Genomic DNA, 14,535 nt, shown 5'->3' with positions numbered 1-14,535 from the left:
AAACAATTGGATCTCTCACATCATGTACAGATTATCATTTTTTCTAATGACAGATTCTACAATCAGTTAGATCTCCCCTTCCCCTGCAATGGCCTGGGAAAAGCAGATGATCTCATTGTCTTTCTAAGCCATGGCAAGAAGGAAGAAAAGACAAGCAGGAAGAGTTTAATTATTTTTGGTGGTAGAATTTTCTAAGCTGGAAAAGGTGTAAGGGGTGTGGAATAAATAGAAATGCAATTATAATGTAAAGAATAATATATAAGGAATATGCCAGGAACACGGGTACATGGGGTTGTGTTCCATGATCTTGGGCAGAAGCTGTCTACCTCTTCAAGCCATCTACTTCTTGTCCTATTAAATTTTAGTTGTAGGTCTTTGGTTTGATCACAGGTCCAATCATTGGAAATTGGAGCACTTAGAAGTTGTGAGATGTGAACCCCAAAGTTTATTCCCTTTAGGTCTGACTGCAGGGTGTGAAGTGAAGAGCACCTACTAGGGTCACTTCTAGCATTTTTCAAGGGCCATGCTGCATTGGTGTTGCTTCCAGTGTACCCAATCACCAGAAGTTAGGGTGTGAGGAAGCTGAGGGAGATTCAGATCTGGAAATGTGTCCCTCACCTATTGGAGATAACCTTGTGCATAAGTCATTAGAAATTTGCATTGTTGAGCTATCTCCTGTTGGGGAAGCAGGGGACCAACGTTAAGATGGAGGCCAAGTCTCGAAGCCAAACTCAGCTTGTAAGTGTTTTGCCTTCCCTCCAGCATGGGACATGACTCCTGGGGATGAGCCTCCCTGGCACCAAGGGATTACTACCAAGTACCAGTTTATGATGTACCTAGAAAATGACCTTGAATAAAAGGGTCAACTCGGACCAGCAGAATATCTCTGCTTATATGTAATATCAGAAGTTAAAAATGCTTTTTGACCTGAATCAAAGGGGGAAATGGAAAGGACAAATGAGTTTATATGGCCATGAGTCTCCAAAAACAGCCGGGAGGTTATCAGAGGGGTCGCCCTTATGCACACCTCAGCAGAGTCCCAGGGACAGATAAAGTAGATATAACCCCAGGTATTGGTTCTTCTGAGGGCTACAGAGACCCACAGGTTCTATGGTCATGGCAGATGGAATTCAGTGCCATGTCACTTGGCCCTACTTTGGAGTTCATGTTTCTGTGTGATGGAGCTGGACTCAGATGTGATCTTTGTCTACAAGCCTCTCCTGTTACTTTTAACAGATCTGTAGTTGGTGCTGGGGATTAGTGTATACGCAGGGGACCTGAATCTCTGGACCAACCATGTGATAGCCAGGCCCTGAGCCTCAACAGACTTGCAACTCCTGCACTCTGGTTTGTTGGACTTACCCCACTCAGCTAACATGGAGGTGAAGAAGGTCAACCACCATACCAGGGAGCCAAGAGTGCCTACAACTGAAAGCAGGAGAATTGCATCCAGCATCCATGAGGTGCAGCGGTGCTCAGAGATGTATTCACCAAGTGCAATGAATGTCTCATGATGATGGATGAGGTTGTTGTTGTGGGTGGAGGAGTGGGGTGAGGGGGGTGGGGGATATATGGGGACCTCATATTTTTTTAATGTAACATTAAAAAAATAAAGACAAAAAAAAAAAAGATGGAGGCCAATTGACAAAGGTCACCCAGTGATAATTTCATAGGGAGAAAGTTTATGTTTCCCAAAAAGTGTGCTTTGAATGGCCATAAGGACCAGTTGGAGAACTTTAGGTTAAGGGAACCTGGTTTCCTCAGTTAATTTAGACAGTTTAAGTTTTAAAATGCCACTTGTTGTCTTCGCCTTTCCAGAGGATTGAGTGTGCTAGGGACAAGGATAATGGCAACTTGTAGAATCTTAGTTAGAGCTTTAATGACCTGCCCAGTAAAATGAATGCCTCAGTCACTAGAAATAATGGAAGGCATTCCTCGGGCGGGAAACACATTCTCTAAAAGTTTTTTTAGCAACTCTTACAGAATCTGCCTTCTGAAAAGGAAAGGCCTCAGACAGTGGCTAGGATATAGTTAAAAATTTCCCACTGGGTGGCAGTTGAATGAAGTCTGGTTGTAAAAGCTCAAAGGGGCCAGAGGGTGGCGGTATATAACTTCCATTAACTGAGATGGTTTGTCTCAGGGTTGTGTTGTTAGCAAATTAAACATTTATGGTAAATGTAGGTAGCAACCTCATAAAAATTTCCGCCCCATATTTATTTAGTATTTGAGCTATTTTATTGGAAGGAGTGTAAAGTTTTAAGGACTGGTTCCTTAAAGGTTCAGGAAGCACCAAGCCACTGTCCTTACTTTCCCCCCAAAGTCTATTGGAATTAGAAACACATTCTTCATCTAGCCATCTTGTTTTTGACCATAGGGACCTTTTCTTGTTTTACCCTCTGGTGCTCTGAGCATATTTGATTAAAATTAGGAAATGCTATGTCTAAGAGAGAAAATTGAGTGAGTATATCTGAAGGTGGTTTGGTTGTAGCTCTCTTTGCATGGAAGTCCACTACAGCATTTCCTTGGGATACTAGCCCTGTTTTCTTGGTATGAGCCTCATTATTATTATTATTATTATTATTATTATCATCATCATTATCATAGAAGTTATGACTTTACAAAGCAATCATGCATAACATACAGGTTTCCCATATATTGAGTCTCAATTTTAATAACAGCAATTAGATTGAGGAAGTAGAAGGACAGTTAGTAAGTAACTGTCTGTTCTTTATAAGAAATCCAGTTGAGGTAAAGAAATCCCTCTATTTCCAAGCATCCCAAAATCATGGATAGCTCAGAAAGTATATCAGCTGTCAGTATAAATGTTAACTGTTTTTTGAGATGACAATATACAAACTCCAGTAAAATCATATAGTTCTGCATTTTGGGCCAAGGTAAAATAAGATGTTACTCTGTTCAATTAGTTTGAATTGGGTTGTGACTGCATATCCAATGTGAAATTTTCTATTAATTCCTCAGATATAGGCTCTGACAAGAAAAAGAAAAATGTCAGATTTATACATGGTGTTTTTCTTAAGTCAGGTTGGAGAAACATTAACTGAGAGGTAAACTGCTCACACTTAGGGGGAACTCTTTCATCAGGCAAAGGTAATATGGTGGCAGGTCAAAAGTATTTAGTCTTTTGGGAATTAATTTAGAAGGTGAGAGTAATAGGATTTCATGGGAAGTCAATCAGCTGGAGGATAGATGCTGAGTAATTTCAGAGTTTAAGAGGCTTTGGATAGCCTTGGGCAGATGTAAACATACAGTGTTGCCCAGAGTTATTTCTGCAGATGCTTCAACTCCTTTTGCAGCTAAGGGTACTGCTTTTCAACAGGCAGATATGGTCAAACAACACCATCTAATCGTAAGCTAGAATAGGCAATGGGCTTCAGTTTTCCCCCAGGTTCTTGTGTTAGTGTCCATTTCTTTCACGGACTTATCGAGTAAATGGCTTAGAGTAGTTTGGTAGCCCTAAGGCTGGAGTGGTTAATAAGGCCATCTTGAGTTGTCTAAAGGCCAGTTCATGAGAGTCTGCCCCCGGTGTATTAGCTTTAGCTATTAATAATTCCTAAAGAGGTGATGCTAATATAGAAAAATTTGGAACCCAGAGTCGGCAATAAGCTGCCAGCCCAAGGAATCCCCTTATTAAGTCATTTTTTGTTGTGGTCTTAGGGAATACTTGGATCTATCTTATTCTTCTGGGTAATAGGTAAATTCCTTCAACATTTAAATCATGACCCAAATAGTGGACTCTTTCTCAAGTAAGCTGCAGTTTTTCCTTAAAGACTGTATGTCCCTTTTGAGCTAGCTGCTGGAATAAAGAATCATTTGAGGAGTTCTTGTTAGGAGAGGAGCAGAGCAATGAATTGTCCACATATTGTAATAGAATGGAGCCAATAGAAAATTGTAGGGTGCTCAGGTCTTGGTGCAATACTTGGGAGAAGTAAGAAGGTTCCTGTGTAAAGCCTTGAGGCATAATTGTCCAAGTGTATTGCTGATTATTCCACATGAAAGCAAATAGATATTGGCCATCTGGACCTATTGGAATGCTGAAGAAAGCAGAATGTTGATTTACAACTTTAAACCATTTAGAATCCCCAGGAACCTGGGATAACAGGGTATTTGGGTTTGGAACTACAGGAAGTGAGGGCTCTTAAATCTTGAACAAATTGCCATCTGCAACCATTAGGTTCCTTTATAGGTAAAATAGGAGTGTTACAAAGACTAGTGAAGGGAATAATTAGTCCTTGAGATATTAAATCTTTAACTATTGGGGTTAGACCAGCAATGGCCTCCAGTTTAAATGAATATTGAGGGAGTTTTGTAAAAGTTTGGATGTGTCTACCTGTATTTTTATAGGTGGGGCACCTGAATTCCCCATTTGTCAGTATTAGCTATAGTCCATAGGGATTCCAGTACAGCAGATAGGTCAGAAGTGTCATGAACAGTTTCCTCATCCTCAACATCTAATAGTCTGCAAAGAGTGTATAAGATCTGTCTCAATATCTTTGAGAAATTCTGAAGAGAGCTCTTCCCCTAGGGAGAAGAAAATTATGCCTCTCATTTTTAAATTTTTAATTTTTTTATGGCGGTACCAGGAATTGAACCTAGGACCTTGTACAACGGGAAGCGGGTATTCAACTACTGAGCTACATCCACACCCCAATGACAGTTGGGTTTTCATTTGTTTGTTTGTTTTTAGGAGGTACTGGAGAGTGAACCCAGGACCTGGTACATGGGAAGCAAGCGCTCAGCCACTTGAGCTACATCTGCTCCCCGTGCTTCTCATCCTGCCCCCCCAGATGGCTTCCTTGACTGCTCACTGTTTTTGCTCCTTGTCTGCTTGTTGTTTGTTTGTCTTCTTTAGGAGTCACCTGGAACCAAACCCAGGATCTCCCATGAGGGAGGTGGGTGCCCAGCTGCCTGAGCCACATCCGCTCCTGGCCTCTCATTTTGATAGCTGATCTTGTCCCAGAAGATTTATGGGAGCAGAGTCACAAAGCAAAAAGGAATATTTTTCAGTAAAAGAACCTAAGGATGTTTGGATTAGTTGGGATAAATACTTCCTTTGGGCTTTATTGCTAACCCCCACTATCGTAATCTGCTTTTGACTCCAAGGGGCCTGTTATTTTAACAGTGTGGGGTTTAGAGGTGAAACTGTGGCCCCAGTATCAACAAAAACTTTACAGGATTCCTTATTTATTTACTTACTTACTTAAAGGGGGTACCGGGGATTGAACCCAGGATTTAGTACATGGGAAGCAGGCACTCAACCACTGAGCTACATCTGCTCCCCAATGAGAGTTGTTTTTTTCTCATATGCTTGCTTTTTTAGGAGGTACCAGATCAAACTCAGGACCTCATATCGTGCATGGGAAGCAGGTACTTAACCACTTGAGTTATATCAACTTCCCTCCCCATTTATTTATTTTTATTGTATTTTTTTGAAGATACATAGATCATAAAAAATGTTAAGAAATATAAGAGGTTCCCATATACCCCACACCCCACCCCACTCCTTCCATTTATTTTTAATTCACTTTCACCTTGTATGTTTAAAGGGATTATGGAGAAGGGACCACTGGGTTCCCAGAGCCCTGTCAAATTGAGCAGGGTTTCCTGTATGCCCTGGTAGAAAGGTTTTGTTTTTGGTTTTCATTTTTCTTAGGGCACTGTCTCTTCCAATGGCCACGTTGAGTGCAAAATTGGCACCTAATTCTAGACCATTGTTTGGGTGTTTGATATCTGGACTTAAAATTGTATTTGTTTGAAAACTTTGATTAGTCTGTCTAGGTCTAGGTCCTTGTAATTGTTTTAATTGCAAAGATAAAAGTTTGGCAGTTTTCTGTTTTGTTTTTTAATATTTTTTTAAGGTCCTTTCAAAATATTCAGCCATAGTTGGAAGTTCAGCTTGATCTGTTGCCTCCCAATCTATTCTTTGTCTTTTTTTTTTTTTTTTAATTATTTGTCCTTTTAGAATTCCCCCTATTTTGGGGGGTAAGCCATTCACAAATAGAGCCACCAATGTGGTCCAGGTATCAGCAATTATTTCTTTAAACCCTGAGTGTTTTAGAAATGGGTTTCTAATTGAGTTTTAAAATCAACCACAGATTCATCCATTTGTTGTTGTTGTTTAAGGTCTGAATGATTGACCAATCTATGCATGCTGGAAAAACTTTAGGAGTGGCTTTTAGTAAACCAGCTGTGATTTTCCAAGCTGTTTCATGCCCAGGGGCAGGTGGTGTCATGGAGATTTGGGGGTTTTGAATATCTTCCCCAAGCTCCAGCCAGTCTGCCTCGTGCATCCATTTTTGGGCTTCCTTTGGGCTGACTACAAGTGGATTAAATTATAAAGATCTGGCAGCCCAGGATAACGAGTATTTATAAGTATTATTAAATTCCTCATAGAATTTTTGAGGATCTTCCCATGGTTTGAAAAGTTCCTTGATTATAGCTGGTTATTCAGACTTTGACAAATGAAAGTTAATCACAGTGATTCCCTGGTAACCTCAGGGAGTCTAACTTTAAACGGCAACTGCTAGAGGCAGGGAGAGGGAAAAAGAGGTGTGATATTGGGACATTTTTGGGATTTGGAGTTGTCCTCAATGATATTGCAGGGACAGATGCTGGACATTATATATCCTGCCATAACCCACTGAATGGACTGGGGGAGACTGTAAACTACAACTTAAACTATAATCCATGCTGAGTAGCAGTGCTCCAAAATGTACTCATCAAATGCAATGAATGTACCACACTAATGAAAGAAGTTTTCGATGTGAGAAGAGTAGGGGTGTGGGGAGTGGCGTATATGGGAACCTCGTATTTTTTAATGTAGCATTTTGTGTGATCTATCTATCTTTTTTAAAAAAAGATAATAAAAAAAGATAAAAAAAAAAAAAGACGAATGCTTAACTTCCTCATCTGGAAAATAGGGTAATTCTATTAGTGTGTTAGTGGAAAGGGAATGTTTAGGCAAAGGTGAAAAAAGGCAACAAGCATTTGGAATAGAAGAGGTACAAACCTAATAATGCTCACAGCCATTAAAAGTTTGAGCTTTTAGTTTTTCATGAGCTTTTTGAAAGAAGTCCTTTAAGAAGGCTGTTTTAGAGTCCTGAAGAGACCTCTAAGGTGAGTAATCTTATTTAGCTCAAAAGTTCCCCATAAGGGTCACTGTAATTCTAAATTATCCTTAGTGATGTTCTACCATTGAATTAAATATATACAACTCTGTGCCCCATAATTTTTTTTAAGTTAGGCCAGAAAAAAGAGTTTATTGAGAAATGAGAGAAAAAAAGAAAAGTACACACCCAAACCTTAGATGCGGGCTACCTGCAGGCAAAGAGGAGCAGCCCCTGTATATATTTTTAAAGATTTATTTTATTTCTCTCCCCCCTCGTTGTTTGTACTTGCTGTCTGCTCGTTGTGTTTTCGGAGGCACCAGGAACCAAACCGGGGACCTCCTGTGTGGTAGGCAGGCTCCCAACAGCTTGAGCCACATCCACTTCCCCGCATATTTTTAAACATAAAAGATGCTGGGGTGCTGGCCAGAGGAGTGCTCTTAGAATCTGAGGATCTTATCAGTAAATCGGCAGCGAAAATGCTGCAGACTCCCAGTGAAAATGCTGTGAACAAAACCAAAAAGGGTAAGGACTCAGATTTCTTCTAAGGGACTTTCCAGCTGAGAACAGTCAGTCTATTAACCCCTGGACAGGAACTGTATGAGACTGGAGAGTTCAAACACAGAAAGAGCAGAGGTCAAATCTCAGAGGTAACTCATCCATGACTCTGACAAGACAGCGAGAAGGACACAGAACACAACGGATACCATGCCTCTCATTCAAGTTATTTGCAGTCATCAGCAGTTTTCCTTTGGGTCCCTTCATGGCTGCCAATCTAACTATTAAGTTAAAACTTGAACAAAATTTGGTTAGATCTCAGAGAGTTAAATTGAATCAGTTCATAAATTGGGGAGACTTCCATTGCCATGGGGTAGAGAGGAATTCTGCTGAACAAAGAGAGTGACAGATTTTCACAGGCAGAATAAGCAAGTATAGTGGCAGAGGATTTCTTTTGGTTATTGTGATGTAGTAGTGATGTAGGAATGAGGAAGTTAGTTGGTGATCATTGATTAAGATCTGGCTGTATTTAAATTTGGTCTTCTGGGTGAGCAGGTCATTTACAAGAAATAAAAACTGGTTTAGATTTTTTTGGTTTTGCTGACATGGGCACCTCCGCATTGGGCTTACTATACTTAACTTATCAAATCTTAGTGTAGAAAATAACTTGTTAGTAGCCTGCTTGATTTCTCGGAGTTTAAAAGATTCAGGAGCCTTATTTTGATGCAGTGCTGATACCTGGTTCTTTAGAGATTGATGTGGTTTGGTTTTTATTAGCTGGCAGTGGTTCTTTCATGTGTCCATTTTGTGTAGTTACTTACTGAACAGTTCCTATGTGGGACTTACTCTTTCCCAGGCACAGTCTTAAGCATCCTGTGCTCTGGGTCTATTTCCTCAGGTCTCAAATGGGAACCGTCATAAACCCAAGTCAATGATTTTCTTCCTAGGGAAGAATGAGCTGGAACCTTCTGTCAAATGCTCACTTAAACTCAAATCCTCTAGTGATGGGCAGTTCCTGTGCAGTGCCCCGTGACAGGCCTGGGTGCTTTTCCCAGAGGAAGGTGTGAATGGCTTTCTATAATGGGGTGTTGCCTTAACTTGTCCTCAGTTGATAGATTTCAATTATATTGATTTACATATGTACCAATTAAGTAGTGTAGTACTTAATTACAGAGTTCATTTGACGTGCTCATTTGACAACAAACTGCCCTTTTCAGCGGTTGCCCTGTGAAGGCACCAATTAAACTGTAAGGTTGGCAGGTTTCCTGTGAGGCAACTGCTTTCCTGTATTGTTTTCACTTGGCAGAAGGTATTTGAGAGAATTTATGTTTCCAACCAAGTATATAAATCAGCACTGTACAAAAGAAAGAGGGAGAATTACTCTTAATATTATATTTTATTGTACCCAATATATAAAAAATATTATATTTGAAGATATTAAAACTGGCTACAAGCCCCCTTGTCTGGTGTCCTGGACTACTCCCCTTGATTATCCTGACCACGCCTTTAGAGCCCCCAGCAGTCACCTGTCCTTTCCGGCCCTGTCCCTATTCTTTACTTCTGTCTTATTGGCTGGTTCAAACTACACAAAATCAGAGGATTCTTACCCCTACCCACACATGCTCAAGACAACAAAATTCTGACCCAAACTAACCTATCCTTAGTTATAATACTAAGCTCTCCAGCCCTTGTCATGCAATATATGAGCAGGTATGATCTTCCATTGTGCATCCTTCACTTAACTGTGCCTCCAGACCTATGTCATCTTACCACCCCTGTGTCACATCTTCTCACCCCCAAAAACCACCCCCAACTCTAGTCCAATAAAAGCCTACTTCTCTCCCAGATCAGGGAGACAGATATGAGTTTATACCTCCCTTCTCCTTGTGTGGCAGCCTTGCAATAAACTTTCTTTTCTTGAAATCTTGGTTATAGTATTTGCCTCTATGCATGTTGGGCAGTGAACCTGTGGCAGCTTGAAATTATTTTATGAATCCCAAAGAGAGAAGCATTATGTTTGTGGGCTGGTCCACTCTTGTGAGTGTGAGCAACCTTTTCAATTGTGCTATGTCAGTGAGGCATGACTCAGGTTGAGTCTCCATCCTCCTGCTAGATCAGATAAAAAATGGAGACACATGGGAAAAGAGAGCTCTGCCACTTTTGATACTACCATGTTTGAAAAGGAGAGGCTTAAGGAGATGAGGCCCCGGGGATAGATGAGTCATTTGTCTGATAGCTTGCAGCTGAAATTGGGAAGAAACTGGCACAGTCGAGCTGGAAAGAAGAGGCCCATCGAGAGACTAGTTCCATGGCTGGTTGCCCTCAGCTGAGCTCCAGGGATGGTAGATTCTGGAGGGGAAGGCAGAGACCGGGCTGAGATCACCTGCCATCTTGCTTCAACATGTGGCAGCTGACTTTGATGAGAAAGCATTTCTGATGGTGGACTTTCCATGACCTTGGAAATTTTACCCCAAATAAATCCCCTTTATAAAAGCCATCCCATTTCTGGTGCTTTGCATTGGCACCCCTTTGGCAAACTAAAGCAGAGGCCTTGGTTACTAACAATATAACCAATATTTTAAAAATTATTAATGAGATATTCTACATTTTTTGTACTATATATTTGAAATCTAGCATGTCTTTTATACTTACAGCACATCTCAATTCAGGGTAGCCACATCTCAAGTACTTGATAGTCACATGTGGATAGTAGACACCATTTTGGACAGTGCAGGTTGTTTTAGATTGAATCATGTCTCACACAAAGACACTCCTAAGTTGTAACCCCTAGTCCTTGGATCTTTGCAAATGGAATCTTCGAAGATCCCATTAAAGTGAGGCCAAACTGAATTAGGGTAGACCTTAACCCAATGTGACTAGAGTCCTTAGGAACAGAGGAAACTTGGACACAGGGTGGGAGGAGGAGGAGACAGAAGGGGCAGGTGGCCATGTGGACAGAGGTAGAGATTACTTTATGAATTGCTGGCAAGTCACCACCAGAATGCTACAGATTTTGGAGAAAGCATGACTGCTAACACCTTGATTCTGAACGTCTAGCCTCAAAAACTGAGACAATAAATTCCTGTTGTTTAAGCCAACCAGTCTGTGGTATTTGTTGTAGTAGCCCTAGAAAATTAAGACACAGATCTAAACTTCCTTGTATTATTCAGCCACAGTGGTGCTGATGCAAAATACCAGAAACCTGCTGGCTTTTATAGAGGGTATTTATTTGGGATAGGAGCTTACTGATACCAGCCATAAAGCATATGGTACTTACCTCACCAAAGTCTATTTCCATGTGTTGGAGCAAGATGGTTGCCGACATCTGCCAGGGTTTGGGCTTCCTGGGTTCCTCTCTTCACAAGTCTTGCTTCTCTCTGGGCCCAGGTCCTCTGTTTTCTCCACAAGGTCAGCTGTAGACTAAGTGGCGAATGGCTCTGTCTCTCTCCCTGGAGTTTCTGCCTTGTCTAAGGATCTGTCTCTATTCCTCTGTGTTCCTCTCCAGGCTCAGGTCCTCTCTTCCCTGGGCTAGCTTCTCTTTCCTCTGTGTGCTGACTTCCTGGAGCTCCAGCTCAAGACTCCAGCATCAAACTCCAAATCAAAATCTCCAACTCTGTCCTTTGCTATGCCTTACATCTATGAGTCCCCATTCACCAAGGGTTCGGGACTCAACACCCTACTGATGTGGCCCAATCAAAGCCCTAATCATAATTTAATCATGCCCAGGTATAGACCAGTTTACAAACATAATCCATTATCTATTTTGGAATTCATAACTATAACAAACTGCTACATTCCTTCTACCTAGAGTTGTCCTTACCTAAAACCTTGGGCTCTGAAGTGGAACTTGTAGTATACAAACTCCATTTAAAGTCCCAGTATACCTGATTTCTGCAGCTGTTGGTTAAGCAAATCATTATTTGATTAAAGCAACCATATGCTCATTCCTCACAAGTATCTACTTTTGGGGAAAAATAATTTTCCCTACTATAAAATCCCACTATCCAAAGATAATCACTCTAATTTAGATGCTGTTATTGTAAATTTTTCCAGTATGCATATATTTTCCCAGAATGGGACAATATGGTACTTAATATTTTGTTACATTCTTCCCCTTAACAACATCCCAGAAGATATTCTTATACGATCATAATTTTCTACAACTTCAATTTTATTTATCCATCATATGGATGTGCTCAATTCATGTAACCAATCTGCTATTGCCCATAGGTTGCCTTGAGAACTTGCACCTAGAAGCGGACTGGATATCACTTAGATCAGAGGTTGTTAACCAGGGGCTCACAGGCCCCCAAGGGGTCTGTGGAAAGATTTCAGGGGGTCTGTGAGCTTGAATTGAAAATTCAAAAGAGCATTATTCTTATGGGGACGTGTTGGGACGGGTGTGATATATTTATTAAATAATACACAGTAGAGTGTGGACTTAGTAAGGGGTCTGTGGTTTTCACCTGACTGGCAGAGGGGACCATGGAGTTAAGAACCCCTGACTTAGATACACTCTAAGAACAGCCCCACAATGTGATGTTTGGTTGTCTCTTGTTGGGGAAGTCATGAGTGCATTTGTAACCACATGAGGGAGAGGTGGATTGTTAGGTGAAGAGGGTTTGGAATTAGATATTTCTGCTTATGGAGCAAAGGGGGCCAGCAAGTGCTGAGCAGCCATGATTGTGTTAAACGCAGCAAGCCCTTCTTGCAGTGTTTGCACATCTCACGGTACAAACTTACTTATAGTTCATACTTCAGAGTAAGAGCCCTGTTGTGGAGGGTGCTGTGGCATTCTGCCCAGACACCCAGCCCTTTAGTTTCTTTTATTATTATTATTAACAACTTTATTTCAAATTCATAAAAATAAGAGAACAGAAAAAGGCAGCTCAACAACTTATGGAAATATTACTACTAAAAAGTTCTTTTTTGGGGCACTTTCATCTCATCTAATTCCAACTGCTAACTCAATTGTTCCTCTAGTGTTCAGAAAGATACACAGATGAGCACAGATTAGTTAAATGACATAGTCAAGGTCTCTTTATTAATGAAAAAAAAAAAAGAAAAAAAAAAGCTTAATTGTGTCCATATCTCACAAAACCAAGCCACATGTTCTTTTTTTACCTTTAAAATTAATATCGTACCAACTTTGCTTTTGCTACAAAAACATTGCAATGTTCTTGTTAACTATAGTCTATAAATTACATTAGTTATGTTTTCCCCACGTATCCCCACATTCTTAATACCCTATCGTAGAAGAACTTATGTTTTTATGCACTCATTCCCCTAACTGCGGACGAGTCAAAGCTAAATTCCTCTCCAGGAACTGTCCTAGCTAAAGGGACCCATGCTGATCAATGTCACGCCGCCTTTCCAGGGCAAGCTCTCATCCAATGATGGGCTGATGGAGGGATATGACTGCCTGCCCCCCTTCCCTCAGCTGGGGACTGCTCTACAGGGCTGTCCCAGGTCCAGCACCCTTTGTGGTATCGGCTGAGACCTGTGTTAGGACTACACTGCAGTTCCTCTTCTCCCTCTGCCCTGTCTCACTTTCTTCTCTTTTCCCTCCATAGGTATATCTCCCGAGAGCCCCCTCCAATAAACTGCTTACCTTCAAACCTCTAACTCAGGGTCTGCTTTCCAGGGAATCCAATCTGTTGACAGGCACTAAAATAAACTTTTTTGGTCTGACAAAGAGTCTATGTACATGCAATTCTTACAGAGACAATATGAAGTAAGTAATACTTAGTTCTAAATGTGTGTGTTACTTAAGAATACAGGTGTTACTGAAAAGGTAACATTTCCTTTCTAAATTAAATGGAATCTGCCTTGGAGTCCTCACTTGAGGAAATCAACAGGAAGTATTCTATTTTAGTCATTTTTCCTGGCTCCTTCCCCACCATTTGGTCTGCACCAAATGACAAGCCCAGGTTTCCTGTCTGAGAAAAAATTGGCGGGAATAGAATAGACCTTCGGTCATCAGTGACTGTTCTGAGGACGTCCCCTGCCCAGGCCTTAGCAGTCCCCTCAGAAGGTAAGCGTTCCCCTCGTGGCACCCCTCACTCGGTGCTGGCCTGGGACCCTCACTGCTCCTCTCATCAAGGATGTGCTTGATTCACAGTCCCCCCATGAGCCACATGTGCCCTCCACATTAAGGAGGACACATTTTTCTAACCTATTTCTCCCTTTGAAATTCCAGTCTTTATTCATCAGTTTCCTTATTTATGATGAGGGGATTTTGTTCCTTAAACAGCAACTTTTGGCCATCAGCCAATCTAGAGCAGCCCCAGGAAAGTGGCAGTCCCCTAGCTAGGTCTCTCCAATGTTCGTATTTCCCCAAGGAAGGAAAGAATGACAACATTCTCTACTCAGTAGTGGAGGTACAGAAGTGACCTCTGGTTCCTTTCCTGAGGTTTGATGGTTCAGTTTCTTGAGAATTCCTATTTTTTTTTTCCTGGAATAGGCCCTGAAGTTGCCCCCATCCTCCCCTATATTAAATTGGATTGAGAGGCCCTTGCTGACAGATGGATCAGAGAAGGTATGATTTAGCCATTATCACAAAACCTTCCACTGGTAAAGGCAGAAATCGCCCTTGTAGTCTGTCTTATATCTAGAACTTGATCCAGGCACTCTGTCAAAGGTATTCAACTTCTTACTGCTAGGGAGACCTCCTGTTTTGATCATATTTAGTATGATAGTTGAATACCACAGACATGTTTAGGAGCTGAGATGTCCATTTCCAGCTCAAGGAAATTAGTGAGGCTAAAAGAAAGCTGCCAGGGTGCAGGAAACTGCACCATGAGTCCCTGGGAAGTCCTCGCAGTCTGGATGCAGCCTGAGGCAAAGGAGCGCTTCCTTATAGGACTGTGTGCACTGCTCTGTGGAATCCGGAGTCTGAGAATGAAACTCTACA

The sequence above is a fragment of the Dasypus novemcinctus genome, chromosome 3 (assembly GCF_030445035.2).
Source record: "Dasypus novemcinctus isolate mDasNov1 chromosome 3, mDasNov1.1.hap2, whole genome shotgun sequence".
Classification (NCBI taxonomy): Eukaryota; Metazoa; Chordata; class Mammalia; order Cingulata; family Dasypodidae; genus Dasypus; species Dasypus novemcinctus.
Note: the sequence above shows the minus strand (reverse complement) of the source record.